Source organism: Lepidochelys kempii, chromosome 4 (assembly GCF_965140285.1).
Source record: "Lepidochelys kempii isolate rLepKem1 chromosome 4, rLepKem1.hap1, whole genome shotgun sequence".
Lineage (NCBI taxonomy): Eukaryota > Metazoa > Chordata > Testudines > Cheloniidae > Lepidochelys > Lepidochelys kempii.
Genome location: NC_136383.1, coordinates 23,068,815 through 23,083,158, shown reverse-complemented (window position 1 = coordinate 23,083,158; position 14,344 = coordinate 23,068,815).

Genomic DNA, 14,344 nt, shown 5'->3' with positions numbered 1-14,344 from the left:
ATTATGTCATTGTTGTTAAAACAGCAAAACCCATCTAGCGTGGACACAGTTATACCAGTATTAATGAGTTTACAAGAAGGGAAATAAGCCATCTTTATTCCAGTATAACTGCATCCATACTAAAGGCTTTACTGGTATAACTATCAGTAAAAAATAAAATTACTCCCCTAACCAGCCATAGTTATAGTGGTACAAAAACGGTCCTTAGACATTTTTCCCTGCACACTGATTGCTACAGTGTACACATTCACATGACACACAAATGAGGGTTGATCGAACTGTTAGCACTATAACGGAGAGCTGATGTGAAGGGTATGTGAGAGATATACAGAGGGGAGAAATTTTGTATTCTAGTGCTACATAAATGACTTGTAGAAATCTGCAAACTAATCTGTCTGCTGGCCAATGTTACACATGAAGGCTGCTGTAACTTCTCACACAAACTGTACAATTTTCAGCAGACGAGCACAGGGCATTTCACTAGTCCTGTGAAATTTCTTGTGTTAAGGATATGACCATTTGCTCTTTGGCTTAACAAATGAGGCTTAAAACATAGAATTGTGGCAAGAGAGGAGCTCCATTGATGGCTGATTGGAGCAACAGTGTGCAACACAACTCCTGTCACTGACAGAAGGCAGACGTGTCAGCAATACAGTGTCAGGAAGCCAGTGGCCGCTCATAGACTCATAGAAGATGCGGGTTGGAAGAGACCTCAGGAGGTCATCTAGTCCAACCCCCTGCTCAAAGCAGGACCAACCCCAACTAAATCATCCCAGACAAAGCCAGGCCTTAAAAACCTCTCAGGATGGAGATTCCACCACCTCCCTCGGTAACCCATTCCAGAGTTTCACCACCCTCCTAGTGAAATAGTGATTCCTAATATCCAACCTAGACCTCCCCCACTGCAACTTGAGACCATTGCTTCTTGTTCTGTCATCTGCCACCACTGACAACAGCCGAGCTCCATCCTCTTTGGAACCCCCCTTCAGGTAGTTGAAGGCTGCTTCACTCTTCTGCAGACTAAATAAGCCTTGGTCCTTCAGCCTCTCCTCATAAATCATGTGCCCCAGCCCCCTGATCACTTCCGTTGCCCTCCACTGGGCTCTCTCCAGTTTGTCCACATCCTTTCTGTAGTGGGGGCCCCAAAACTGGACGCAATACTCCAGGTGCAGCCTCACCAGTGCCGAATAGAAGGGAATAATCACTTCCCTCGATCTGTTGGCAATGCTCCTACTAAAGCCGGTCAATATGCCATTAGACTTCTTGGCAACAAGGGCACACCGCTGACTCATATCCAGCTTCCATTCACTGTAATCCCAGAGTCCTCTTCTGTAGAACTTCTGCTCAGCCAGTCGGTCCCCAGCCTATAGCAGTGCACGGGATTCTTCCATCCTAAATGCAGGACTCTGCACTTGTCAGCACAAAGGTGGCTTGTGCAGCTTGCTGCAGGCTAGATTAGAGGTGAGAACAAGCAGAGCCGGTGCATGGGTTCTACACAAGAGAGAGCCTCAGTGTACATTACACAGAGTGCCATTAAAAATGCTCTATAATGTGCTCGACTACAGCTTGTCAAGGTCAAAGTCTACCTTCGCTATGCCACACAGCATCACTTGCTGCTTGAACAGCAGACATATTAAGAGAACACTTACGTATATGGGTAAATACAGCACTCAGAGAGGCCACTTCTGGGGACTCTGGAAGAAGCTAACCTTACCAGCATTGTTCCTCTGCTCCTCTGTAAAGGGCTGGATGTAGTAATGTGGCCATCCACTACTTATTAATTTGGTTTCTGCAGTATCTATAGGTATGTTAACATTCAGAAGTAGCAGAGTTGTTAATCACCATTAAAAATATAGAACACACACACTTGATACCATTCATCTTACAGTCTCCTTTGAACTAGCTCTCCCTGCAACATCTGCCACGTGCTGCAGCCTCCATGGAGGAACAGTCAGTCGCTTAAACTTCAGGCTTTTTTATACCGTAGGCCAAATTGTTTTGTGGACACTTCCCTTCCCACATCTGCCTGTTTAGTCTGGTACCATCTCACTGAAATCCAGAGTAGTCAGTCTGACTGGCCATGTAAAGCCTAACAGTTATTCTTTGAAGGACTGGGCCTAGGATAGGCAGTGAAGAGTGGGAGATGTAGTCCAATCAGGGAGCCTTATGGAGGACGTTATAGGGGCATTTCTTAATACATTTTTTTCAGGTTTTTGACAAAAATATTTGAGGTTTTGATTTTTACCCCCTGCTGGAAAGTTCCTTTTTTTCCCCCATAGAAAACTTTGGTGAAAACAACCTCCCCCACCTGCTATTTTGCTTGCATTCTCTGCAGACCCCCCATTTTCTGACCAGCTCTACTGTCAGTGCACATCCCACCTGACCTACAGCCACTTTTTCCAGGCCCCAGATACTGAAGAACAGTTATATCAGCATGTGCTCAAGCGGATAAAGGCAGCTTGTGCACTACGTCAGAAATTAATAATTTAAGAAACTGAATAACTTAGTTTGAAAATTGTCACTCCCGCTAGTCATTTTTATTACTTATTCTTTCAACTAGTTTAATATGTATCTAATTTTGAGTAAAAAATGAATTACTCCATTTAAAATTTTAAAACTGAAATTAGGCAATTATCCAAGTAATTAATTACTCGCAGAAGTGAGAAGTTTCTTTATAACATTTTTGAATTATTAATTAGAATTACTTGTCTGAATGAAATTTTTTATTTTCATATCATTTCTAGTAATAAAATATCATGGATGTTCCATGCTTTCTGTGGGGCCCTCAGGACATTCTGTTGGCATTTTATACTTTCATATGAACCATCAGGTGGCTGTGACCAATCTATGCAACACTTGGGTAGCCCAGTTCCCCAATCCAACTACCTCACTGATCCACTAAATTCCCACTACGGCATTGTAGACTGTTGTGTTCCTGTTTTAGCGGGAATTCCTTTAACCAAGACACAGACTTAATAATGAGGCACCTAACTATGAGCTTTTCATTATTGCTAATAATTTTATTTCTCATGTATGCACTGCTTGAGTGAAGCACTGACTCAACTCTATTCAAATAGTCCAATCTCAGCATAAAACCTGGGATGGATTCCCTGAGGGTCAAATCTCATCTCTGCTTGTTGCGTAAGTCTGGAGGGAAAATTCCCTGAACATTACAGGGCTACGCAACTTGTAAAGCAAGCTGTGGTTGCAAGCAATGAGAGGGAAACACCACCAGCAGGGCTAACTCTGTGGGCCATGCTAGGAGTTAGTGTGGAAGGGAGGGAGCATTGTGTTGGGCAGAGCTTAGCAATGCTCTTTTTGGAAATAAAGGATGGTTTAAAATACCTGCGGGCAGCAATTTCTTCCCGCAGCACTAGACACACAGGCTCGCGTGCCTGCAGACATAGCCCACCTGAGTTAGTCAAACTTTGGATTGAAATATTCACCCAGGAGCTGCCTGATGCTCTTGACAGAAAATTGCAGGACAAAAGTTCAACAAAATAGCTGATCAGGCAGTAGAAAAATGCTGGGCCCTTCCTACATTTTGGGGGAGATCCTCAATAGCAAGAGGAGAGTATTCTGAGCACCAGAAAAGCAAAGAGCATCAATGGGTGAAAAAGGGGATAGAGGCTCCAAAACAGGAGTGGGGAAAGATGCTCTCACTGACAACCCCATGTATGAATACAGGGGAGATGGGAGCAGAGTGTTCTCACTCAGTGGGGAGCTTTCAGCTCTGGCATTCACTTTCCCTCTAGGTCTAACAGAGCATGAGTTTGTTGACCTTCAGCATCCATTACAAGTTTTAGCTGTTCACTCAGGCTGTGTCTGATGAGCTCTGGCTTTCTTTTGTGGCATACACACTTTTCTTTGAGTTATTTTGTCAGTTTAATCCAGTTAGTCTGTGTGGGTTTATAACCCATGTGTTTGGGATAATCAGTTTTGGAAAAAAAAACCCTACAAAAAAAAACCAAAAAACAAGAGACATACACAACCTCCCCCACACAAAAACAGCTTTGAGCAATGTTCCTGGAAAAGGAGTTCTGAGCTCTAAGAAGCAGGAAGGGGAAAGATCCAGAAGACAGGATCATATTTCTCAACCTGCCAGGGTCCAAATGTGGGACATAACATATAACAAAGATCCAAAATCAGAAAGTAGTTCATACAAAAAATTCAGAATGCTGTGGAATTCATTCATGTTGTGTAATTAACTCTTTCTGTAGCTTCTATTTTATTTTTCTTTATTTCTGATATAAGTATTTTTGACTGACAGAAGTAAAGCGACAAAGTTGCACAGAACACAGGTAACAGACTACAGTGAGTGCCACAAGAGGTGTGTGGAAGGGAGGAGGGAAACAAAAACAGAAAGGGGTAGGGTGAGGTGACACTAAAGGCTCAATATCATAAAACGTTGGACTTTCCAGCTGTTGATTTATTAATTGGTGTTTATTTTTTCCTCACATAACCAAGAATTCTTAGCAATTCTTATAGAGCTTTTTATCCATTGAGCAGAAAGCACTTCACAAAGGAAGGTCAGTATCATCATCTCCATTTAACAGAGAGGAAAGCGAGGTACAGAGACGTGAAGCCACTTGCCCAAGATCACCCAGCAAGTCAGCGGCAGGGCCAGAAAGAACCCAGGTCTCCTGATTCCCACAGTCCTATCCACTGGACCATGCTGCCACACAGAAGCAGCTCTCAGTTGTGTCATTCTAATTCATTGCCTGAACTGATCAAATGGTCAAGTATTCTTAATTCAAAATATTTTAAGCCTATTTAAAATAACTTATATGCAACAAAAGGACAAATAGAATACAGATAGCTGCTTATTTGGAAGTGTGGTAAACCTGCATCTTGGCACACAACTTAAAGTTGCATCAATATATTTCGGTATCTCATGTTTTCTTTTAAGAAAGAGACATATACATAAATGTACCGATGATGCAATATTCCTATTGTTAAGCTGTCAGTGAAATGTTGAACTTTGCTCCTTCTGCAACAAACTTTCATGTCAATCAAAATCTTGTTATACATGGATATGACATTAGATCCATGGATATGACATTAGATCCATGAATAACAATCTCGTTGATTGACAGCTCATCTACAACAACTCTCCCTTTTTAAATTGCCTGTTTTAAAGACCGAAACCTCAAGCTCGTCACAGAACTTTCATGGTGCCACACTTTCTTATAAAACCTGTTAACTGTATTTTAAAAGCAACAGCTGATAGTCATATAACTGTAAGTTTCTTCAAACAAACAAGACAACTGTAAGATTAGAGCCTGTGTGGCTGCAGCTAGTCATGACTACTGAAAATTGAGGCCAAGGACAGCAAGGGGAAGCAAACCAACAGGGAAAGGATTTTTCTCAGAATATTGAGGTCTTAACTGGTCATTTTTGATCCGGTATTTTTATTGACAAGCAGAAAGAAAATTAACACAACCAAAAATATGAAGACGAACAATAAAAGTACACCAAACCAAAAATCCTTGTCATTTTAAAGTAAGACTCTCCTTGACACAAGTTAGAGCAGCCTTGGGGCTGTTGTAACATGCACCAGTTTGTAACATCTCTCTTAAAAAAGGGCCTCACAATTTCCTACACCCCATTTACACAAGGCAGGGAGTGGCAAAGAGCCAGCATTGGCATTTAAACCGTGCTCATCACCACAGTACCTGAGCCCCAAATTATAGAGAGATGCACTTTGTACTTCACTTCAGAGCAAGACTCTCTCATTATTCGAGCAAAGTAACATAACAAGACACCATCCAAAGAGTTATCTTTCCCCCACCTCACATACCAAGAGAGTCTTTCCATCTAGTTTTCAACACATTACAACGGAAGAGTGGGGAAAATGAAAAGTTCAGACCAAAAAAGAAACTAAAATGTACTATAATAAAAAAGAAAAAGTTCATAAAAATATATTAGAAGAGAGGCATGTTGATGTATTCAGCTCCAGTAGCTATTGGGTATATTTCTAAGTGCACCGCCTACCATTTCACATTCTCTAGTGTCCAACTGGCACCAAAAAGGGCATACCGGTTTCCCCTCTCACAATTCTTAACAACTTTAGTTGGACAAGACTTTTGCAAATTTAGTTTTATTTATCCTTTCCCTCAACATCAAAACCAAGGGTCACCCAAAGAAATTAATTGGTAGTAAGTTTAGTCCAAACAAGAGGAAATACTCTTTTACACAAACATGCAATTAATTTGTGGAACTCATTGCCATGGATGTTGTGATGACAAAGTATAATTGGATTCAAAAATCAACTAGCTAAGTTCATGGCGGAGAAGCCAAGATGGTCAGGGATGCTCGGGGCATCCCTAAGCCTCTGACTGCCAGAATCCAGGAGGGGAAGACAAGGGTGGATCTCTCCAAGTCACCTTGTTCTGTACACTGTCCCTGAAGCTCTGGCACTGTCCACCTTCACAGACAAGATACTGGGCTACATGGACCATTGGTCTGACCCCAGTGTGGCAGTTCTTATGTAGTACATTACCTCAAGAGGCCCCAACTAGACCCAGCTCTGTTAAAGTGCAAAATTTCAGCAAGTTCACCCATCCGGTGAATAATCCCCCAGAGCTCCTGCACATTCTCTTGCTAGCTATTTATTTAGCTGGGAGAAGTTTTGTACTGTTCATTCTGGGTCAAATCCTGTCCTACAGAAATGCACAAGAGTTTTGCAATACACTTCAGTGATTGCAGCATTTACCTCATATGTAGCGCTGGGCAACATTTTTTGACCACCACCACCACCTCCTCCTTATCAGCAAAACAGAAAATGCAAATTTGGCAACACTGAAATGTTTTGCTACTTCATGTTGGCATCACTGAATTTTTTCAGTCCTAAGAAGCCTAAAAATAAATCTGAAACCCCCCCAAAATGTTTTATTTTGACACTTTTGAACTCAAATGTTTTCATTTTTCAGTTCAAAGTGACATTTCAAAATTTCCTTTAATATCAAAAACATGTAAAATGGTCATAAACAAAAGTTAAGCATTTTGTTTTGACCCCCTCCCAAAATCAAAATATTTAGTTTGACCCAAAAATGTTTTCAACTTCTCGATTCACCAGAAAAATTCAAAATAATTTTCAATTTAATCAGAATTTTTTTCCAGAATTGCTAGCCATGTGAAAAATCTCTTCTGTGTTAACCAACATGCTCACTGAGAGCAAAATTTAGAAAGAAAAAAGTGCAGTTTTACTCTACGGGACAAATGGAAAGCAAGTTTCCCAAGCACTGAATCCTATTCTTTAATGCTGCTCTATCAGATACTCTCAAGCTACACACACACGCCGTAACAAATCCACTCCGCAGGTGATGCCATGTGCCATTTGCTTTTCTTACAGGATATCAGGATTTGGGTGATGGATTATTTGGAGAGCATGCATATGTGCACATGTATTTGATTTTCTGCTCTAAATGTTCTACCTTGCTCACAACTCTCTCTTGGCTCTCATTTCACTCCACACTCCAGAGCTGGGGAAATGGAAAGCTTTAGAAAGCAGATGCTGGTCACCCACTGGGATTCCCACCTTTCCCTCTAGCTTTGCTAAAATGGCCAAATTACAGAGATCTCATGAGATGTCTCAAAACTTGTCCAGTTGCCGTGGAAAGACATTCCCTATCACCTTTGCGCAAAAAAACAATGTTGGCCACTTGGGTGTGCCGTGATCTACTTCTTGGGAAAGATTATTTAGTTAGACTATCCTCTTGCATATGGTCACTAATAAGTATATGTGAGGTGCCACCATCCTGGTTTAAAATCTTGGGCACAATGGCTGGGAATTTTACTCAAAAAGATCAATCTGACAACTCGGTAGTGTAGCTGTAGATCTAACAATAGGGGCTGTAGTCACTGTAGTACGGTCGCTTGTCTTAGAACTGAGGTGCAAATCCTAAGTAGTTCTCAGTGCCCTCAATGTGCTGTGAAGTTACTGAACCCAATTCTGCTTCCATGTAAGTTCATGCCAAGAGTTCCATTATTTCAGGATTTGGTTCGGCAGAACTGCTTGTGGGCCAGATTGTCCCAGACTCTAGCATGGATGCTCGGGTGCAAAAGGCCTCCCACCAACCTCCCATTCCCAGACTCTTCCCCTCCAACTTGAATCATCACCACATCTTGTATTTCAGTGTAAACAGTTATTGCAAAAGCTGCATGTTTCTTCAGGGCCTCACCACACCTGTACGGGATATAAATTTCCTTTAGTTTAAAGCCAGGGGGATGGAGGGTGCAGAGGGAAGCTTAGTACTAGAGTATTTTTATTGTTGTTAAAAGTATTACGTATTCTGCATTCTTTGCCCCAAACACCGCAGTATCACTCTTGTAGCTTCATTGTTTTGGGACACTATTCTAAAATTACTAATACGCTTTTTTCATAAGGGTTGAATATTTTTGTAATCATCTAGGACCTAACAGCTTCCGAATGAGAGAAAACAAAGCCCAATGCATCAAATATATTTATTAAAAACTCATTTAATGCAGTAACTGAAAGGTTAGATTAAAAAAGTTTTGTTGCTTTTGTGGGTGTCAGTTTCAGATTTGGGGAATTACAGGCATTGTGATAAATATTTCAGGCAGTTGATTACAATGAAAAGTAATTAACCCAGCTACAACAACAGGTGTTGTATGGGAAAATGCTGGCTTTTATCAAGAGGTTGTGGGTGCATGTGCTAAGTGTGTTCATCATTTTCTCCTCTCTGTTAGTCACAGAATGCCCTGGGGAGATTATTCCAGTGCCAGCATTTATAGGATATAATGAAACCACATTAAATATGTATCTGACTGCAAACAACTGTGCAGGGAAAGAGTATCCTCTCTAACTGTGGTTACATAAGGCAAGTTAGAGTCCTTTATTCAGCCTGCTCCTGTCACTGCACTCACCTCCACTTGCAGTTGCATTGAACTTTAATTTTGGGGTCTCTTTTCTTTTACCCTTTCCCCTTGTCGGAGCATGAAACTCTCAATCATTTTAAAAGCAGAGTTTGCTTTTGAAAACAAAAAATCCATGGACCTAAACACTAACAAGCCACTTTCTTTCAAGAATCACCAGCAGAAAGAGTATAATATCTCACACTGCTGTACTGTGAACTCTTGCAAAAAATGGGTGAGAGTGAAAACTAGGCCCTAACACAAATGTAGAGAGTTTTACCATTGTCACTTCTGTTCCCTTTTGAGGGTGGGTTGTTGATCCCCAGAGTCTGATCGTGTAGTCCAGACTCAGGATGAATTTCCATTCATTTCAATAGGAGTTTTGCTCAAGTCACAGTCAGGATCAGGCCCCTTGTTGAACAATGCTTATTGTTTCCACAAAAGTAGTTCAAGGTCAAATTGGAAAAGGGGTAGCTTAAATCATATTTAAAGTTACAGGACTAGCTTCTGCTCTGAGTAATGCTGGTGTAAACCTGGAGTGACTGGATTTACACCAGTATAATCAAAAGTCTCATGCTCCCCTCCTTATCCACACGAGGAAGGGAGCACATACCTAAGAAAGGGAGTGTTCTCCCTCCCCTCCAACCCATATGAGCCCTTCCCTGCTTCCCCAGAAGGGCAAGTTGGATATAAGAAGTGTGGCAGAGGAGCCAGTTAGCTCCCTCAGATTTTCCCCACATAACTTGTATTGCCTTCTCCCATGAGTTGACATAGCTTGAGGCTGCACTGACTTGAGCGGATTTCTCCTCCACATCAGGTAGCCTTCCTCCCTTTGCGGGATGAGAGGGGGAGGTCTGGAGGCAGCCACAGTAGAGATATCCCCAGTTAACATGGGTTCTACAGAAGCTGTTTTGTCCAGGGGCTTATGGGAATCAGTAGGGCTGGAGAAATTAGTGGAGGCAAAGGGCATCTGAATGGATACCTCCCTGCCTGCTGCAGGATCTTTGAAATCCATGGGGATTAAGAAGGTGAAACCCACAAATTCTTGCACTGGGGCGGGGGGTAGAAAATCAACCCCCACTTTTCCCACCCACTGCATGGGAGGAAGAATTGGAAACCCCACGAGCACCACATCGACTTTCCTCTTGTCTACATGCACTGGGGCCATGTAATGGTTTTGTGTGGTTTTTTTTTGTTTGTTTTTTTTTAAGTCTAGAGCCTTATGGATTTTGTCATACAGACTACACTGAAATACATTGCCTACAACAACGGTGACTGTGATACTATTGTGTTACATACTGATATGAGTATGTATCCAGGATAATAAAGCATTAGCTTTAAAGGCAAAGGAGGTATCCACGGGTTATATAATTTATGTCTTGGCTTTTACTTTGAACAGCCTTATGTTTGTAATGTGTAGTCGTCCTCCCAGCAAAGGTTCAAAAGTCATCCTCTGCTTCTGTGTATGTCACCACTGACTCATAAATTGTGAATTTATGGGACCAGGTTATATCTAGTGACCTTAGAAGACAAAGGGCGAACTTGATATTTATCTTTTAACTTTAATATCTTAACTACCAATAAAGCAAAACAGAATCTCACGATTAAATGTCTTGAAGTAAGGTATTTGTTTTTCCACGTGTGTGTGTTGGGCTATTTTTTTCCTGTTTGGGTTTTTAGGATCCCAATGTTTTGCTCTTGTGTCTGATCTTCCTCGTTAGCCCATCAGATATTGTCACAGAACTCGGGAATGTTTGCATCATTGCAGATCTAGGGCTGTTTAAAAACAAATCTCAATACTATCATGATAGCATAAAATAAAGACTTTTAAAATGATTTTAGCTTCATCGTTGTGCACAGTTAACAATCCCATAGAAGCTAGATTGAAGCGTGAAACACATAGTGGTGGAGCTGAGGTCAAGGGGTCTGATCTAAAGCCCATTGACTCCAGTGGATTTGGATCTGACCCTGGATGTTGATCTGACTCCTAGTAACCGAATTGAAACCAAATGTTTACAATGCGCTTACAGACAACCGTATCAGAAAGGCTTCCTCTTGAGGATGTTACCTTGTTATTTCAAGACTGATAACACATTTTCTTTCAAATTGACTAGATATGGTTTCACTTTTCTCTTTACGTTTAACAGAACAGAACACGTGTGTTCGCGCATGCTCAAAACAGTAATTTCCTGGCACCTGTAGGCCTTTCAACACCAAAGTTGTATTCTATTGACAGAGGCACACTGACTTTGTCTCAACAGTTCTGCACTTCCCCTGGGCCAGTCAGAAGAGATCCAAGCTGTCCATATGTTCAGTGGCATTCCACAATGCTTTTAGCTCTCTAACATGTTTGGTGCTGTTGCTGCTCGCCCTTATGGTGTTACATATGACCATTATTATTTCACAGGCCTCTCTCTCCTGATGTTCCAGAAAGCTGCTGTACTCACGTACAACACATGGCAGATGGGAAGGAGGCAGCAGAAGAGTTAAGAATTGAGCAAGAAATGAGCAGGGAACTAGGAACAGTGACTCACGGTAAAGCTAACAAAATAATATATGTACAAATATAAAAAATACAATATAAAAAGCATGGAGAGAAAGGAAAATAAATTCTCCATAGTAAGGGTTGGAGTCAAATCTCTTCAGATCATGGCTTAATGTCCAGATGCAGACTTCTATTTCCATGAATGAAGAAAAGGAAAAAAAAGCAGTATATCCAGGTGTGGTAGAGGAAGCTGTATGCATTCTTCCTTCTTCCCCTGACCACCACCTGGGATGCTCAGCAGGGGCTGGGTTCCATTGATGGGGAAAATATAGAGAACGGTTAGGCAGAAGCCATTCTCCGTGCGAGTATCCCCATCTGAACCCCGAGAAGAGGAGGTTTCAGGTGTAAATGAATGCCAACCTGAACTGCATGGGAGGTTGTGGGTGGTTTAGCTATCCTCCACCACAGAGGCAATGCATACCTGAGAGGAGGGCCTTTCAGTGTGATGAGCCTGTTATGCTCTGATGCATCCCAGGACAACAATTCCAAAACCACAAAAACAAACAAACAAAAGCCCACAAAGCAAGACACGCAGGTAGGTTGTCAATCAAAATGTACTAATCATGAGTCAGTTAGGACAGTCTGAATAAAACATAACTGGACCAACAGCAGATAAGAGGTAGCAGGCCCTGAGTAGGTACATATACCCCATGCTACATCTGCATACTCAGACTTTAAGGCCAGAAGGGACCACCATGATTATTTAGTCGGACTTTCTGCACATTGCAGAAAGAACCTTACTTACCCACTTTGTAGTAGACCCAGAACCTCTGGCTGAGTTATTGAAGTCTTCAGATCACGATTTAAAGATTCTTAAATGGTGGATTCTCTGTAACTTGATTAGTTTAAACCTCCAATTGACCTGTTACCCCATGATGGAGCAGAAAGAAGAAGAAGGAAAAAAAAACCCCCACACCACCAACCCCATAGTCTCTGACAATCTGGGGGAAAATTCCTTCCCAACCCCAGTATGCCGGTCAGTCAGACCCTGAGACTGTAGGAAAGGCCCATCATCCAGACACCTGGGAAAGAATTCTGTGTAGTAACTCAGAGCTCTTCCCATCTAATGTCCCATCACCAGCAGTTGGAGAGATCGGCTGCAAGCAGCAGCCGATTGGCTACATGCCCCTGTAGGCAGTCTCATCATACCATCCCCTCCATAAATTTATCAAGCTCAGTCTTTAAACCAGTTAGGTTTTTTGCCCCCACTGCTCCCCTTGGAAGACTTCTACAGAACTTCATTCCTTCGATGGTTAGAAACCCTCTTAGTCTAATTTCAAGCCTAAACTTGTTGATGGCAGTTTATGTCCATTTTTCTTATGCCAACACTGGTGCTTAACTTAAATAACCCCTTTCCCTCCCTGGTGTTATCCCTCTGATGTATTTATAGAGAGCAATCATATCTCCCTTCAGCCTTCTTTTGGTTAGGCTAAACAAGCCAAGCTCTTTGAGTGTCCTCTCATAAGGTAGGGTTTCCATTCCTTGGACCGACCATCCTAGTAGCCTTTATCTGCACCTGTTCCAGTTTGATTTCATCTTTCTTAAACATGGGAGACCAGAATTGTCCCCTTGCTGGCTGACCGCTCCATTTTAGAACAGAGATTGGGGCTCCAGTGCTGGTGTGAGGGGAAGCGGTCTCTCCAGCTGTCACTCCTCCAACACCCTGGAGGGACTTTGGAACTTCTTCCCTCCCAACATCAGTCAGTGACACCATTGTCATATATGGCAAAGAGAGGCAATTATGGACTCTGCCTATAGGGAAGGGATGGAGTGGTGGTGGTTGGGGGGAAGGCACAAAGCACCTCCACACACAGTCAGGCCCATATTAACCAATGTGTACTTGGTACACTTGCACGCCCCCCACCCCCAACCACCTGCAGGGGAAGCCACACAAAGACAACAATTCAGGATCAGGAAGGGGGCAGGGTGGGCCCTACCTACACGGAGGCTGGAGCCAGGAGCCGGGCCAGCTCCAGAGGACAGGAGCTGCTATGGAGTGAGTGCAGGGCAGCATGTGCTCACTCTCAAAACCACTCCCCCTGCATGACCTCCCACCTCTTGGGGGCAGGGAATAGTGAAGGGAACACCATCCAAATGCCTTATTACCTGGGGCCCCAAAATTCATCTGGCACAGGCTTCCCTATTTGAGATGTCAACAGTGATCTTTGGACCTGAAGCCCAGCCAAGGCATCAATCTGAAGGTCAGGCTCCATATCTTTGGAACAAGAGAGAGTCAGCCCTGTAGTAGCTGAAATCAGACTCAAATTAACTTGCAGACTTTTCAAAGAAAGAAAAAGGAAATTATCCAGACTGAAGTCAGATTAGCCGAACAAGATCCAGCTAAAACCGCCAAAATAAGAGAATCCACTGCAAAGAATTAAGGGTCCAATCCTGCTCCCACAGAAGTCAACAGTACAATTTCCACTGGGCCAAAGTCATCTGTGGTGTAACTCTACTGACTTCAATGTCAGCAAGGGCTGATCTCAACCACCCTCAATATTTGAGCCAACAGGGTATCACCCTTAATGCCGTGCAAAGTAACAGTGTTCCATTGTGACTTGACATTGGAGGTATGACCCTTCCCCTTCTTTTAAGATGCAGATTTTGCTAGTTAAATATACAGAAATGTCAGGCTACAGTCTATACTACAGTCCCACTGGGGTAGGAGTTCTTTAAATAGACATAGCCTTCCCTCAGACAGAGGTTTTCAACAGGCACAGCAAGAGGAAGAGCCACAGAACATTCCTTCGTAACAAGAGGCAATGTTCATTCTGATTTTTTTTAAGACCCTGTTGAAAAAAACTTCTGAAGGACCATTCGTTGGCACGGTCACCAAGTGTCAGATCCTGAAGAGATGCTGAGTGCCCTGAATGCCTAAGGATGTCAGCGGAAATTGAGGGTGCTCACTGTTGGGTCTGTGCA